Source organism: Pyrus communis, chromosome 16 (genome assembly GCF_963583255.1).
Source record: "Pyrus communis chromosome 16, drPyrComm1.1, whole genome shotgun sequence".
NCBI lineage: Eukaryota > Viridiplantae > Streptophyta > Magnoliopsida > Rosales > Rosaceae > Pyrus > Pyrus communis.
This window is the reverse complement of record NC_084818.1, coordinates 20,733,308-20,751,631: the sequence shown is the minus strand read 5'-3', so window position 1 is coordinate 20,751,631 and position 18,324 is coordinate 20,733,308.

Below are 18,324 nucleotides of genomic sequence, written 5' to 3'. Positions count from 1 at the left end.
AGCTCTGACAGAGCCGCGTACGCACTACTACGTGTCGTTCAGAAATCGAAGGGGCGTCGTGCATAAATCGAAGAGGCGTCCGTTCAGAAATCGAAGAGACGTTTGTCGACACGGGTGAAAGAACAGCACCACCACTTGCTATTAAGAAATCCCTATATATGTCGACCTTCGTCTCTTATGGCAAGGCAGACCTGAAGAAAATGTCCAACTCTCCCTCACCTCTGAGGGTGCACTCCCAGCAAAGCCTTTCGAAATACTCAATTCTTTCTTCTTCCCCAAAGATGATACCAGATGCCTGGAGTACAAATGTCCCAGGAGGAAATGGCGGATTGAAGTGTGCTGATTCATTCACCGCTTCTTCAAAAGCAAAGGTATCTCATATCATCAAGGTCAAAAGCAAAAATATCTCATATCATGCTCTTTCCCTGTCCTTTTCTTTGTCCTTGTTCTTACTCGCATGGCAAAGTGAAAGAAGCAATCAGCCGGCACTTGGAGTCAGTCTTCCGATCTGGATCCGACTGCCTGGAATTTATTCCTGATTGCTTACCTAGCGTTGCTCTCGAGTAGTCATCTTCAACGGTTGATACACTTCCAGAGAAGGGACCACTCCTGCAAAGATTGAACAAAGAAACAGATAAAAGGGGAAAGCTCAGACCTCCGGGGGAGACCAAAAGAATCCTGCTGCCCAGTTCAAGAGTAGCACAAAGGAAAATCAACGATGGGAGGAAACCAGTTCAAGAATGAGCCTGTGGAATCACAAAGATCAAAGCCTCAATGCAATCACCAAGGAGAAGAGGGAATTTACACTCCATAACCAGATTTGCGTCCCTAAACTCTTCTCTTTGTTAATTACATTCTGCCATGTTTAATACGTTTAAGTGCTTTTTGTGTGTTTACTTATGTTTTGTGTGAATCTATGCTTAAAACATTTAGGACAATGTTTGATTTAAGTGTGGGGGGGGTAACTAATGTTGTTAATGCAAATTCGTGGGATTTTATCACCCATTACTTCAAATGTTGTTCCTTACTGTTTTAAGGTGTTTTTAAGTTGTTTTAGAGTGTTTTTAGTGTGTTTTGTTTTTATAACTCCGAAAATCACATAAAAATTTGAAAAACAATGTTTTGAAAAACCTAAAAAGAGTGTTTTGAGTCGTTTTTGTGTGTTTGTGTCTTAGGGTACCTTCCAACACAATAATGAGGATTTGGTTTGTAATTGCATGACTGTTAAAAAGAGTTATAAACGTGGATGAAAGTTTGATTTACTCTTGGTATATGCTTGGTTATGGTTATAATGTATGACATCACATGCAATCATAAAAGAAAAATTCGTTTTTGTAACATGCTTGAAGGAAGGAACTCAAACAAACGCTACAACCTTGCGAGACTTGAGCCTAAACGTTCTTTGGAGAGTTATTTTCTGTGATTCATTGTTTTCTAAAGTTGTTGCATGATCTCATTATTCCTTGCTCGGTTACTACTTAGAATGCAATTGTATCATGATAGAACTAAATGCTAGAACTTATATCCGTTTCATTCAAAGCATGACATTGAATTGCATAATATATATCAAGATGAAGTTGTGTAATTGCCACCATAGCCAAATAGCCTTACTTCCCATATTTCGTATATATTAGTTTTAACCCCGTTGAGCCTCGTTTAGCCTATTTTCTTTGCTAACCACATCACCCCTTACCTAGCCTAGAGTATGACTTTCCTATACCCTTGTTCTTGAAGTATAGTGAGCATGACTTAAATGAATTCCTTTTGAGTTACATTATGCAAGAAAATGAGTGTGGGGGAGTAAAAGTTTGTTCTTACGTTTATATGTATGTTTTGAGATACAAAAGAAAAAGAAGAAGAAAAGAAAGAAAAGGAGTGAAAATAAGTGAGAATGAACTCACGAGCATTGATGGTTGAAGAAAGGGTCCAAAAAAGTTGAATATGGCCCTAAGTTTTGTGTGACTTCCCCTTGGGTGTTCAAAGTTGATTTTTGCGTTCTAAAGGAAATTCTAAGTGCCTAATTCAATACTTTGCTCACTACTGCTTTAAGAACCTTTGTTTTCCCTTTCCTTTCATTGTTAGCCAACTCCCCAAGCCCCGTTACAACCTTTGACTTCTATCTTGATCGTTATGTGTTCAATAATGTGGAGTTTGGAATTGATATGAGCTTATGGAATCACTGGTTCTCGTTCTAAGTAGTAGCATTCCATTCATGAGATCATATATATACATGTTAATAATTCCAGAAAATGCTTTTCTTGGTTATAACATATGTGAGTGTTCGTCTACATGTTTACATCAATCTTCTCACATATACCTAGTGTAGGGAGTGTAGTCAGAAAATCTGTGTGAAAAACGAGAGTACATCTAGTAAGGAATTGAGGGAATTCTCTAAGGCATGTTACTACATTCGAAATGTGTTTTAAATGCTTAATTGTGAACTAGTATGTGGTGACTATGATTAAGAATGTACTTAAGTGTAAAGATTGCTAAAATCTGTGGGAATAATGATTTTTAACTTGTCATGTGCATTGGAAATCCGTAAGACGATTGTTGGAAGGTGTAGGTGGTGTTTTGTTCGTTTTGTCTAGTTTCGTGTTCTTTTGTTGTTTTGTTTTGCTCGAGGACTAGCAAAAGATAAGTGTGGGGGTATTTGATAGGAGCATATTCATGCGACTTAAATGGCTTGTTCTCGTGCATTTACGTTATGTTTCTTTAGTTATTTTAGTACTTTAAGCTATTTTCGTGTGTTTGTAGGTCCAAAGGGCTAAAGGAGCAAAAAGATGCATTTTGGAGATTTTTGGAGCACTTTTGGGCTAAGGATGGATAGCTTATGCTTGGAGCCAAAGTGTTGGACGAAATTGAAGACCTAATTGAAGACCAAAGTGTTGAAACCTTGTTCCCTTTAGTTTTAGGACATTTAAAACCATTCATATTCTCCCATAGCCGTGACTTCCCCTTCTTTCCAACATAATTCACATGCATTTCAGATTGCATTCCCATTCTTTAATTCAACCAACACAACCATGCACTCCACATGCATTTCCACCCTTACAAGACCCTAATCATTCATCCACACAATCTGCCATCATTCACACAAACACCATCATTGCCATGCATTCCATTCCATCTCCCATTTCAGATTGCATTTCATTCATTCCAACCAAGCCACATGCACTCCCTTTAAATATATTCAACCTAGTTGTCATTCCACTACATTGCACATGCATTCCCATCAGATTTCCATCATATTCACATGCATTCCATCCTTTAAAACTTTGCACATGCATTCAACATACACAACCTGCCATCATTCCAGAAAATCACTCCCATTCATTTCATCATTGCAGCCACATATAGCTTTAATACATGCAAACACATGCATTTCCACCCACATGCACCCATAATCATTCACACCTATCAGCCACATGCATTCACTCTTCATAAATCAGCCACATGCATTCAATCATTCACTCCACCACTTTGCAGCCATCCCACATGCATTTCCACCTATAAATATGCATCCATTGCAGCCACAAAGGGGGAGAGCCATTCACCACAGAAATAAGGCCTTTGTGCCAGAAATTCACCCATTCCACAAACACTTCCATTCCATTGTACATACCACCAACACTTCCCCCTTTGTGCCGTGAGTTTCCCTTACAATCCAAACACCATCCTTCCATTTTCACCACTCCCCAAACCATTCACACCATCAAACTATCCTTAGACCTTGTGCTACAACGAAGAGGAAGATAAGAGGGCCTAAACGTTCATACAATTCAAGTTTGAGTTGTTGGAATGTTTAGGTGTTTCTTTGATTTCAATGTTTAATTTCAATACTCTTTGTTTTGTACGTATGAGGAATGGAAGAGAAGAGTGCCTAAACGTTCATACAATTCAAGTTTGAGTTGTTGGAATGTTTAGGTGTTTCTTTGATTTCAAAGTTATGAGGAAATTCGAAATATATGTTTATGCTTACATTTTGATTTGATTACTTCTAATTGCGTTTCATAAGTTGTGATTCAATTTGTTTAACCGTTTGATTGATAACTTATTTATGTATGTTTATTGAGAGTGCACGCTTAATTTTCATGCATGAATATGACGCTAGAATATAAGTGAGTTTCACCTAATAGTTACGAACTTATATTCACAAGTAGTGGAGGTTGCTTATAAACAATCGCGTTAAACGAATTCTTGGCATAAGTTTCATGCGTATTCCATAGTAACGAATGCCTCGTCAACACTTATAATTTTCATAGAGCGTAATGATTCTTGCTTGTATCTCTATTATGCAATCATGTAGGGGACTTGTGGGGAATGTTTTGAATTGTTGTATGCGCTAACCCATCCAATTCAATAACGTTAGGAAGATTTGAAGGTTAATTAGTGCATCACGGTTAACTTGGGGTGTTGAGAATTAATAGTTTATTGAAATGCAATTGGAAATCATTTTATTATGCAAGTATAACATGTATGGAGATGAACCCCTTAACTAGCCTTCATTCCATTCAAATTCTATCACACATTCACATTTACATTGTGCTTTAATTTGAATCTGTGCATTTTAGTTAATTTCGTCCAAAACTAAATCCCCCTTTACTTTATTGTCCAATTTAGTTAGAAAGTGTCTTAGTTTATGTTTCGAAGTGTTTTGATTCATTTTGTTTCCCAAATTCGTCCAAAGTACTCAAGGTGCTCAAATCTGCCCAGAAAGTGGTTTTTAGGCAGATTTGAGTGTGTTTGTGTTGTTTTGAGTCTTTTGGTTTGTTTTAGTGTTTTAAAGTTTAGTTTTGCATTCTTTGAGTCTAGTATAGTGTTTCATATTGTGTTTTTACGTTTGAATCAAGCCATAATCTTAAATTCGTCCAACATTGGGTTTAAGGTCAGAAACTGCCTAGTTAGTGTTTTTAAGCAGTTTTGAGTCTTTTGAACTTGTTTTGAGTCCTTTGAGTCTTTGTGAACATTTTTAACTTTGTTTTTACGTTTTTGAGTCAAATCCAAGTGGTTAACAATCCCTCCTAATCCCCGGTCCAGAACGATCCCTACTTATACATATACTACAATTTGACGAAAAGAGGGTTTAATTTGTGTGCGTATAAATCTCGCATCAAATTTTGGCGCCGTTGCCGGGGATTAGAAAATTTGCTAATTCCTTGGATTGTTTTATTTTCGTTTGTTTTTATTTTATTCCAGATTCTTAATCTTGTTTTGTTTCTTGTTCTAGGTACTGGTTTATGACTCGGAGTTCTCCTCTGATTCATGAACATATCCTGGAGTGATTGGGTTCTTCGTCCGGCTGCAAGACGTAAAAGAAAGCGCTACTTGGGAGGCAACCCAATGCACTGAATAAAAGCAAAGCATGTTCAGTTAAAAAAAAAAAAAAAAAAAAAAATACAAGATACTAAACATGGAGGAAGATGGAGCTTTCACAAAGGTCGTTTGCTTGAAGCCCCACTACGTGGCACCACTCTAGAAGTGGGAGGCATCGGAGCAGGAGGTATCGAAGAAGAGGCCTCAACACTTGGTGGAACGCTAGATGAGCCAGGAAAAATGTGCCTCTGGATGAAAGCCGCAAGCCTTTGACGGTCACTTTGACGGTCACTTTGCATTCGACCATTGGATTCTTGCAGCTCATCAAGCTTCCTCTTCATGCCCGATGAATAGTTATTTGCAAGCACATGCAAACTTCTATTCTCGTACTTAAGCAGTTTGATCTCTTGCTTAAGACTTTCCACCTCTGCCATCAATGATTCCACCTGACGGGAGCGGGCAAGCAGGCGTTGGCCCATGTTGGACACAGAACTCGCACACTGAACACTAAGTGCGAGGGACTCTTGAACGGCCAACTCATCGGACCGTCCTGACAGCAGCCTACTATCTTTTGGAGTGAGGAGGTTCCTAGCTACTATTGTAGCTGTTGTGGCGTCCTGCATCACGGAGTCTTCACCTGTGAGAGGACCATTAGAAGATAAGAAAGAAGGGCGCCATACGTTACCTTGACGCGGCACGCCCGTATCACTGCTGAGATTTAATTCTAAGCTAAGGTTCGATGGGTTAGTCATTTTTCAAAGTTGTTCACAGAGAAGGGATGGAGTAAAATTTCAAAGGGTCGGAGACGATTTTTCAAGAATGGGAAATCTTCAGAGTGTGTATGTTGGTGGTGATCAATACCTGATAGAAGCATATTTATGCGCCTTTGTTAGCTAGTTCTTATGCATTTATGTTGTGTTTTCTTACTTAATTTAGTGTTTAAAGTCATTTTCGTGTGTTTTTAGGTTCATATGGCTAAGGAAGCAAAAAACAGCTTTTTGGAGCATTTTGGAGCAAAATTGGACTTGGAATGGATAGCTTATGTTTGGAGCAAAAGGAAGGGCTTTGTGACCTGATTTGCAAGCTGTGAAAACAAGAAAAAAAAACGCTCAAAACACATGCCATATGTGGAAATACCATTTACATCAGATTTGAGCCATTTTACTTACCTTAAATACTTACCTTGTTTGTCATCCTCTCAGCCATATTTTAAAGTAATGAAAACCTGATTTGGAGGTGGAAAATGAGGAAACAAAGTTCAAAACAAATGCCATTCTCTTTGAATCAGATTCTAGCCTTTTATACACACTTCATTCCAGCCACTCCACATGCATTTCCAACCCACATGCACCTTTAATCATTCAACCATGCAGCCACACATTCACCCACATGCATTTCCACCCACATGCTCTCCCAATTCATCATTGCAGCCACATATCCATCCCACTTCATCATTTCAGTCACCAAAACACCCACATGCATTCCTAATCACCCTTCCACACAACTTGCCTTCATTCATTCAGAAAATACATCCCTTGCCATGGCTTTCCACCATTCCACACCATCATTTCAGCACATGCACTTCCCCCTTTCTTTAATCCTTTGCAGCCACATGCAATTCCCACTCCAGATTTTCAGCCATCCCAATTCATCATTGCACATCAACATATTTCAGCACACTCCACATGCATTTCCACAATCACATTCACTTCATCATTGCACCACAAATCAGCCACACATTCACCCACATGCACACTTTCATTTCTGTCAAAGCACATGCACTCCCACCCTTTAATCACATGCACAAATCAGCCACATGCATCTCCCATCACCATTTCAGATTTCCACCAAGTTCCTAGCTGTCATGTTCCCCCCATTTCACCTATAAATAAGCATCCATTGCATTCATTCTCACACACTCTTCCATATTCAGAAAACCATCTCATATTCACATTCATTCACGCCAGAAATTCATTCCCTCTCTCTAACACAGCCATACTCCACCATTCTTCATATTTTCTGCCCAAAAACACTCCTTGCCTTCCCCTACATCCATCCCTACCCTAAACACATCATTCTACATCATCCATAACCCCCAAAACTCACCAAAACCCCTTGTGCCGCAGCAACTAGAGGAGAAGAGGCCTAAACGTTCATACAATTCAAGATTGAGTTGTTGGAATTTTTAGGTGTACTTCGATTCTTGTTTTCAATGTTTACTTTGTTATTACTCTCTAAGTTTGTTGTAATCATGAGTGGCTAAACCCCTAATTAGTTAGGGGAAAGTTTGAAGCCATGAACATGTTTGAAATATGAATTGATTTCTTCCAATTGTGATTTGTTAAGTTGTGATTGCAATTCAATTATCATGTTTATTAAAAACTTGTTTTTGTATGTTGATTAGGGATGCATACTTAGTCTTCATGCATAAACTCGATGCTAGTTTATAAACGAGTTTCACCTAATCGTCACAAGTTTATAAACATGAGTAGTGAAGGTTGCTAGTCACAACCGCGTTAATTGAATTCTTGGCAAAAGTATCATGCATTCATAGTTACAATTGCCTCGTCAACACTTATAATTTTCATAGAGCATAATGATCTCTCATTGTATCTCTTCTATGCATTCATGTTGAGAACCATTGGAGAATGATTTGAATTGTCGCATGCATCATCCAATTCAATAACATAAGGAAAATTTGAGAGTTAATTAGTGCATCACGGTTAACTTGGGGTGTTGAGCATCATAGTTAATGAAAAACAATTGGAGAATCGATTCATATATAAATGTGTCATGTGTGGAGAATGGACCTCTAACTAATCCATCCATCATCTTGTTTCTCAAATCCGTTTATACAACCTGCCTAGTTTATTAACTTGTTTTGTTAATTCAATTTTCGTCAAATCAAAACCCCCCTTTACTTTCTTGTTCTTTAGTGCTTAGAATTTGTCTTAGTTTGTGTTTAAAGTGTTTTGATTCAATTTATTTCCCAAAATTCGTCCAAATTCACCAAAGTGCTCAAAACTGCCCAGAAAGTGATTTTAAGGCAGTTTTGAGTGTTTTGGGTGATGTTTGAGTCTTTTAGTTTGTTTTAGTGTTTTAAAGTTTAGTTTTGCATTCTTTGAGTCTTAGTTTATGTTTTAAAGTGTTTTGAATCAAGCCATAATCTTAAATTCGTCCAACATTGGGTTTAAGGTCAGAAACTGCCTAGTTAGTGTTTTTAGGCAGTTTTGAGTCTTTTGAACTTGTTTTGAGTCCTTTGAGTCTTTGTGAACATTTTTAACTTTGTTTTTATGTTTTTGAGTCAATTTAGAGGTTTTAGCAAGCCCTCCTAATCCCCGGTCTAGAACGATCCCTACTTGCATCCTTACTACAATTTGACAACAAGAGGGTTAATTTGTGTGCTTAACTATTTTCGGCACCAATACCGCTATAAAATGCCAAGGCGACACGACCACCAATTCAAAAATCCAGATTTTCCTGCGTGAAGTTCGGCGACGCGTTCGCGGCTTTTCAGAAAACGCGTTCAACTTTGTCAAAAGTTCACGTGGAGGTCATCATCGCAGCTACACTTTTGCCGACAAGCGTAAATTTCGGCGACGCTTTCTCTGCTTTTCAGAAAACGCGTGCGACTTTGTCAAAAGAGCTCTGACAGAGCCGCGTACGCACTACTACGTGTCGTTCAGAAATCGAAGGGGCGTCGTGCATAAATCGAAGAGGCGTCCGTTCAGAAATCGAAGAGACGTTTGTCGACACGGGTGAAAGAACAGCACCACCACTTGCTATTAAGAAATCCCTATATATGTCGACCTTCGTCTCTTATGGCAAGGCAGACCTGAAGAAAATGTCCAACTCTCCCTCACCTCTGAGGGTGCACTCCCAGCAAAGCCTTTCGAAATACTCAATTCTTTCTTCTTCCCCAAAGATGATACCAGATGCCTGGAGTACAAATGTCCCAGGAGGAAATGGCGGATTGAAGTGTGCTGATTCATTCACCGCTTCTTCAAAAGCAAAGGTATCTCATATCATCAAGGTCAAAAGCAAAAATATCTCATATCATGCTCTTTCCCTGTCCTTTTCTTTGTCCTTGTTCTTACTCGCATGGCAAAGTGAAAGAAGCAATCAGCCGGCACTTGGAGTCAGTCTTCCGATCTGGATCCGACTGCCTGGAATTTATTCCTGATTGCTTACCTAGCGTTGCTCTCGAGTAGTCATCTTCAACGGTTGATACACTTCCAGAGAAGGGACCACTCCTGCAAAGATTGAACAAAGAAACAGATAAAAGGGGAAAGCTCAGACCTCCGGGGGAGACCAAAAGAATCCTGCTGCCCAGTTCAAGAGTAGCACAAAGGAAAATCAACGATGGGAGGAAACCAGTTCAAGAATGAGCCTGTGGAATCACAAAGATCAAAGCCTCAATGCAATCACCAAGGAGAAGAGGGAATTTACACTCCATAACCAGATTTGCGTCCCTAAACTCTTCTCTTTGTTAATTACATTCTGCCATGTTTAATACGTTTAAGTGCTTTTTGTGTGTTTACTTATGTTTTGTGTGAATCTATGCTTAAAACATTTAGGACAATGTTTGATTTAAGTGTGGGGGGGTAACTAATGTTGTTAATGCAAATTCGTGGGATTTTATCACCCATTACTTCAAATGTTGTTCCTTACTGTTTTAAGGTGTTTTTAAGTTGTTTTAGAGTGTTTTTAGTGTGTTTTGTTTTTATAACTCCGAAAATCACATAAAAATTTGAAAAACAATGTTTTGAAAAACCTAAAAAGAGTGTTTTGAGTCGTTTTTGTGTGTTTGTGTCTTAGGGTACCTTCCAACACAATAATGAGGATTTGGTTTGTAATTGCATGACTGTTAAAAAGAGTTATAAACGTGGATGAAAGTTTGATTTACTCTTGGTATATGCTTGGTTATGGTTATAATGTATGACATCACATGCAATCATAAAAGAAAAATTCGTTTTTGTAACATGCTTGAAGGAAGGAACTCAAACAAACGCTACAACCTTGCGAGACTTGAGCCTAAACGTTCTTTGGAGAGTTATTTTCTGTGATTCATTGTTTTCTAAAGTTGTTGCATGATCTCATTATTCCTTGCTCGGTTACTACTTAGAATGCAATTGTATCATGATAGAACTAAATGCTAGAACTTATATCCGTTTCATTCAAAGCATGACATTGAATTGCATAATATATATCAAGATGAAGTTGTGTAATTGCCACCATAGCCAAATAGCCTTACTTCCCATATTTCGTATATATTAGTTTTAACCCCGTTGAGCCTCGTTTAGCCTATTTTCTTTGCTAACCACATCACCCCTTACCTAGCCTAGAGTATGACTTTCCTATACCCTTGTTCTTGAAGTATAGTGAGCATGACTTAAATGAATTCCTTTTGAGTTACATTATGCAAGAAAATGAGTGTGGGGGAGTAAAAGTTTGTTCTTACGTTTATATGTATGTTTTGAGATACAAAAGAAAAAGAAGAAGAAAAGAAAGAAAAGGAGTGAAAATAAGTGAGAATGAACTCACGAGCATTGATGGTTGAAGAAAGGGTCCAAAAAAGTTGAATATGGCCCTAAGTTTTGTGTGACTTCCCCTTGGGTGTTCAAAGTTGATTTTTGCGTTCTAAAGGAAATTCTAAGTGCCTAATTCAATACTTTGCTCACTACTGCTTTAAGAACCTTTGTTTTCCCTTTCCTTTCATTGTTAGCCAACTCCCCAAGCCCCGTTACAACCTTTGACTTCTATCTTGATCGTTATGTGTTCAATAATGTGGAGTTTGGAATTGATATGAGCTTATGGAATCACTGGTTCTCGTTCTAAGTAGTAGCATTCCATTCATGAGATCATATATATACATGTTAATAATTCCAGAAAATGCTTTTCTTGGTTATAACATATGTGAGTGTTCGTCTACATGTTTACATCAATCTTCTCACATATACCTAGTGTAGGGAGTGTAGTCAGAAAATCTGTGTGAAAAACGAGAGTACATCTAGTAAGGAATTGAGGGAATTCTCTAAGGCATGTTACTACATTCGAAATGTGTTTTAAATGCTTAATTGTGAACTAGTATGTGGTGACTATGATTAAGAATGTACTTAAGTGTAAAGATTGCTAAAATCTGTGGGAATAATGATTTTTAACTTGTCATGTGCATTGGAAATCCGTAAGACGATTGTTGGAAGGTGTAGGTGGTGTTTTGTTCGTTTTGTCTAGTTTCGTGTTCTTTTGTTGTTTTGTTTTGCTCGAGGACTAGCAAAAGATAAGTGTGGGGGTATTTGATAGGAGCATATTCATGCGACTTAAATGGCTTGTTCTCGTGCATTTACGTTATGTTTCTTTAGTTATTTTAGTACTTTAAGCTATTTTCGTGTGTTTGTAGGTCCAAAGGGCTAAAGGAGCAAAAAGATGCATTTTGGAGATTTTTGGAGCACTTTTGGGCTAAGGATGGATAGCTTATGCTTGGAGCCAAAGTGTTGGACGAAATTGAAGACCTAATTGAAGACCAAAGTGTTGAAACCTTGTTCCCTTTAGTTTTAGGACATTTAAAACCATTCATATTCTCCCATAGCCGTGACTTCCCCTTCTTTCCAACATAATTCACATGCATTTCAGATTGCATTCCCATTCTTTAATTCAACCAACACAACCATGCACTCCACATGCATTTCCACCCTTACAAGACCCTAATCATTCATCCACACAATCTGCCATCATTCACACAAACACCATCATTGCCATGCATTCCATTCCATCTCCCATTTCAGATTGCATTTCATTCATTCCAACCAAGCCACATGCACTCCCTTTAAATATATTCAACCTAGTTGTCATTCCACTACATTGCACATGCATTCCCATCAGATTTCCATCATATTCACATGCATTCCATCCTTTAAAACTTTGCACATGCATTCAACATACACAACCTGCCATCATTCCAGAAAATCACTCCCATTCATTTCATCATTGCAGCCACATATAGCTTTAATACATGCAAACACATGCATTTCCACCCACATGCACCCATAATCATTCACACCTATCAGCCACATGCATTCACTCTTCATAAATCAGCCACATGCATTCAATCATTCACTCCACCACTTTGCAGCCATCCCACATGCATTTCCACCTATAAATATGCATCCATTGCAGCCACAAAGGGGGAGAGCCATTCACCACAGAAATAAGGCCTTTGTGCCAGAAATTCACCCATTCCACAAACACTTCCATTCCATTGTACATACCACCAACACTTCCCCCTTTGTGCCGTGAGTTTCCCTTACAATCCAAACACCATCCTTCCATTTTCACCACTCCCCAAACCATTCACACCATCAAACTATCCTTAGACCTTGTGCTACAACGAAGAGGAAGATAAGAGGGCCTAAACGTTCATACAATTCAAGTTTGAGTTGTTGGAATGTTTAGGTGTTTCTTTGATTTCAATGTTTAATTTCAATACTCTTTGTTTTGTACGTATGAGGAATGGAAGAGAAGAGTGCCTAAACGTTCATACAATTCAAGTTTGAGTTGTTGGAATGTTTAGGTGTTTCTTTGATTTCAAAGTTATGAGGAAATTCGAAATATATGTTTATGCTTACATTTTGATTTGATTACTTCTAATTGCGTTTCATAAGTTGTGATTCAATTTGTTTAACCGTTTGATTGATAACTTATTTATGTATGTTTATTGAGAGTGCACGCTTAATTTTCATGCATGAATATGACGCTAGAATATAAGTGAGTTTCACCTAATAGTTACGAACTTATATTCACAAGTAGTGGAGGTTGCTTATAAACAATCGCGTTAAACGAATTCTTGGCATAAGTTTCATGCGTATTCCATAGTAACGAATGCCTCGTCAACACTTATAATTTTCATAGAGCGTAATGATTCTTGCTTGTATCTCTATTATGCAATCATGTAGGGGACTTGTGGGGAATGTTTTGAATTGTTGTATGCGCTAACCCATCCAATTCAATAACGTTAGGAAGATTTGAAGGTTAATTAGTGCATCACGGTTAACTTGGGGTGTTGAGAATTAATAGTTTATTGAAATGCAATTGGAAATCATTTTATTATGCAAGTATAACATGTATGGAGATGAACCCCTTAACTAGCCTTCATTCCATTCAAATTCTATCACACATTCACATTTACATTGTGCTTTAATTTGAATCTGTGCATTTTAGTTAATTTCGTCCAAAACTAAATCCCCCTTTACTTTATTGTCCAATTTAGTTAGAAAGTGTCTTAGTTTATGTTTCGAAGTGTTTTGATTCATTTTGTTTCCCAAATTCGTCCAAAGTACTCAAGGTGCTCAAATCTGCCCAGAAAGTGGTTTTTAGGCAGATTTGAGTGTGTTTGTGTTGTTTTGAGTCTTTTGGTTTGTTTTAGTGTTTTAAAGTTTAGTTTTGCATTCTTTGAGTCTAGTATAGTGTTTCATATTGTGTTTTTACGTTTGAATCAAGCCATAATCTTAAATTCGTCCAACATTGGGTTTAAGGTCAGAAACTGCCTAGTTAGTGTTTTTAAGCAGTTTTGAGTCTTTTGAACTTGTTTTGAGTCCTTTGAGTCTTTGTGAACATTTTTAACTTTGTTTTTACGTTTTTGAGTCAAATCCAAGTGGTTAACAATCCCTCCTAATCCCCGGTCCAGAACGATCCCTACTTATACATATATGTTGATGTAATATTTCCTTCCTAATGCTAGAATATATTTAGTATAATGGCATAAGTAAGGGTGTCGAATCCACAGGGACTAATTGGACCTTTGTAACTACTTGTTTTGCTTGAAATCTAAGAAATAAATCAAACTAGTCTAAATAGGCAGATTTGAATCAAACTAATCAAACTATGCAGATTTGTTGTTTTAACTTGAAAGCATAAGAGAATGAAGTAAACACAAATCAATGAATCAACAACCAATATAATGAGATAGTATCAATGGAAATGAAACTAGGGATTCGATTTCACCATTGCTCAATTAAATCCATGTTTGTTAAGTTGGTTTATACTCATTCATCTACAAATTTCTTGGGTTTGTTTCACTTGGATATGATCAACCATATGATGTGTGGATTTGATCAAATGTCTATAATCTTGAACCTAATTGTGATGTGCAACTTTGGTTCATAATCTAGAGTATGTAATGCACAAGAAACATTCAATAAACCAAAGGGAGCACTTGGCAGGATGTTTGCCAAGCTTTCCCTTCATTCATTCACAAATCCACCAATATTAGACATGATGTATGTTTTAATCTTGGCTAAATAACTTGTGGTTAACTCAAATGGAGATCAAGCATACAAATCAACTCACAAATTCACAATTATAACAGAGAATGAAGCAAGAACTAGGTAGACAAACTGAGCATTCTAACTTAATTACATAGCAAACTTTGCAAGGTTACATCGAATCCCTAGAGGAAGCTTAGTTACAATTCATGTTTACAAAAGATTTGACATAAAAGTATAAAACATGAATGAACATAGAATTGATAAGAATGAACCCTTGAAGCAAAACTGATGTTGAAGTCCTTGAAGAGTTCCTTGGTGTTGCTTCTCCAAATGTGGTGCGGATGAAGTAGATTGGTTTGGTTTGGATGGTTTCTGCCCTTTGGACAGAAATGGACAGAGAATGGAGTGAAGTAGGGGGGGTTTTAGAGTGTGTAATGGACTGAAATGAAGAAGGAACCTTGCGGATGGGAAAGGGAGAGAAAATGAGCAGTTTCTGTCAAAGGAAAAGAATGTAGAATGCAATGCAATGGAGAGGGCGAATTAGAGTGAATGATGGACAGAAAATGGAGCCAAATAGAGTGTGTGTGATCCCCCAACATTCAGATTGGATCTAGGAGTTGTTTAATTCAGAGGGCAGAGCATCAATCAGATGGAATGATGGGTTTCTGAGTGTAGTGGACGCATGGCTTGGACAACCCTGCAAGAATGTGTTTTGTTTAATCAAAATGCATGTGTAAAGTCTGCCACAAGGGAGTGGAACCTGCAAAGGTGACTTGGACCACCAGAAAATGTTTATACACATCTGAAAATGAGAAGAACACACGGCATGGACAAAGGGATGGGTTTGATTTCTGAAATGATGGCATGAAATGGAATTTCTGGAATAAAGGATGCAAGGAATGGACATAATCTGCAGGTATGTGGATATTTAATCCAAGAAACATGTGCAAAGTGTTTGAACATGCATGTGAATGCATGTTTTGGTGTTGAAACCACCTAATCTGACTTCAATGCTTGTTTTATTTAGAATCACTCAATTTGGCCGAATTTCACCACATTCCTTCATTTGCCTTCCAATTGATCTTATTACACACTTGGCTGCACACTAACACCAAACAAAGTAAAATGCAACTAGTTTAATCCAAAAACAATACAAAAACGCCAAATAAGAAAGCTATACATGCATGCAAAATGTGACTATCAAATACCCCCAAACCTGGTTTTTGCTAGTCCTCGAGCAAACTTAAAACTAAAACACACAAAACTCAAACATCTAACTAAACCACTTTCGCTGGCTAAACGATTGCACTGAGCATGTGCAACAAGCCTTTGAACCCCTAGGTGTCCCTAGTTGGAGGAGTTGTGTCTCCTGAGGGTTTACAGTGATGACACCCACAAACATTTACAAAATCTGCAAACAACTTGGTTAAAACATGCTTTAAACAAACTAATAAGAACCAATGAAGATTCTGTCATTCATTCAACTCAAAAGATTGCCACTTCAAAGAATCGTATCAATTGTAACGTATAAAGATATTTCTCCATGTCTTACGACTTCAAGGTCACCATACCCAAATGCTTCAGATAGAATTCGCCTCAACTCTACTCCTCACAGAATCCACTCAAGTTTTCACTCAGATCTTAAGGTTTAGTCTCTCAACAACATATATGAGTGAAATTATGTAAAGGAAATCAAAATTCTCACATATGAAATCTGAAATGGAAGCACAGTTTCTGAGTAGATCTCATGAAATGAATCAGATGCTAAGAATATAGATAACACACACACTTACCATCACCCATGAATACATCCTCAATGATCAGCTAGGTCTTTCTCAAGATTGTAATGTAAGGCTTAGGTTATAGGTTACGAGAGAAGTGATATGAAGTACTAGAGCTTGGGGCATACCAAAGTGTTCTTGAGGATCATGCTCTTCAATTGCATTTGTTTTCTTTCTTCTTTGTTTTTGGCATCCAGGCCCTATGTCTTATAATGAGGAGATTTGGAACTTGTATCCATTTTAATTCTCTTCTTTTCTTTTTTTTTTTTTTTTTTTAATAACCCCTTTTTTTTTAGAAGCATCTTCAACATAGGTGCCCTCGGTACATGCCACAATCTTGTTCTAAGCTCAATTTACCTTTAGTCTTCATCACCTTGGTATTCCCCAAACTATAAGGTATGGCTTGTAATGGGCTAGAATGGGTAGATTATGGTGTGGGTGATGAAAGAATTGGGCTAAAGCGTTTGGCTGCAACGAGGGTGAATGGAGCACACAAATGGGTAGGATTTAAGCCTTTTAGTAGTTAAACATGCGTAGCCTAACATCATCTCATTGAGTTCATTCATGAATGATACTAAATACATGGTATCTGCAAAGGAAAATGATTCTTAGCATCCAAACGAAATAGAAATAATGAGATCATTTAAAGTGAAAATGAAAGAAAAAGATAGGAGTAGAAACACTTTAAACCCTCTCAAATAAGCAATTAGGCTCAAAATAACTCACTAGGGTAGTCTCCACTATTCTTCTTCCAGAATTTGAGTATGGTACCTCTATCATCATAATTTCAAGAGTTATAGTTTTATAAATGACAACAAGGTGCAACTCTTTTCCATAGCAACCCAATTGTTTGTTTTCAAACATAGTCCTCATATACATTCGTATTAGCATGCAAAAACACTTTTAACCAAAACTAACATCTCAAATAGGCACAAACACAAAACACAACTTCCAAACCACCCCCAAACCTAATCTAAACATTGTCCTCGATGTTTAAAATTGTATGCAATGTAAGTAGGCAAAGAAAATGGAATGGTAACAAAATAAACACAACATAAAGAAAGAACACAAACCACACTAGGTTGCCTCCTAGCAAGCGCTTTATTTAATGTCTAGGCAAGACATGGTAGCTTGTTCATGGTGTTGAAAATTCAAGAACATCCACGACTTGATACACTTGCTCTTCATCCACTTTATCCAAGTATGGTTTCAATCGCTGCCCGTTGACTTTAAAAGAAGTGCCATTCTTCATGTTCTCTATCTCCACAGCTCCATGGGGAAATGTTTGCAGTACTTTGAATGGTCCCACCCACCTAGACTTCAGTTTTCCTGGAAAAAGTCTCAAACGTGAGTCAAACAAAAGTACTTTCATACCTTGGTGAAACTCCTTCCTTAGGATGGCCTTGTCATGATAGAGCTTAGTCCGTTCCTTGTAGATCTTGGCATTCTCATATGCCTCATTTCTAAGCTCTTCCAACTCATTAAGTTGGAGCTTCCTTGCTACCCCAGCATCCTTGTAATCAAAGTTGAACTTCTTGATGGCCCAATATGCACGATGTTCAAGCTCCATTGGCAAGTGACAAGCTTTCCCAAACACAAGGCGATAAGGACTCATGCCAATGGGGGTCTTGTATGCTGTTCTATATGCCCATAGTGCATCATTTAACCTCAATGACCAATCCTTCCTTGTAGGGCTCACAGTCTTCATCAAAATGTTCTTGATCTCCCTATTGCTAATCTCCACTTGTCCTGAAGTTTGAGGATGGTACGGGGTTGCCACTTTGTGGTTGATGTTGTACTTCTTCATCAAGGATTCAAAAGGTTTGTTGCAGAAATGGCTGCCACCATCACTAATAATAGCTCTTGGGGTTCCAAACCTACAAAAAATCACATCTTTAAGAAAATTCAACACAACCTTATGATCATTAGTTCTTGTAGCAATGGCTTCAACCCATTTGGATACG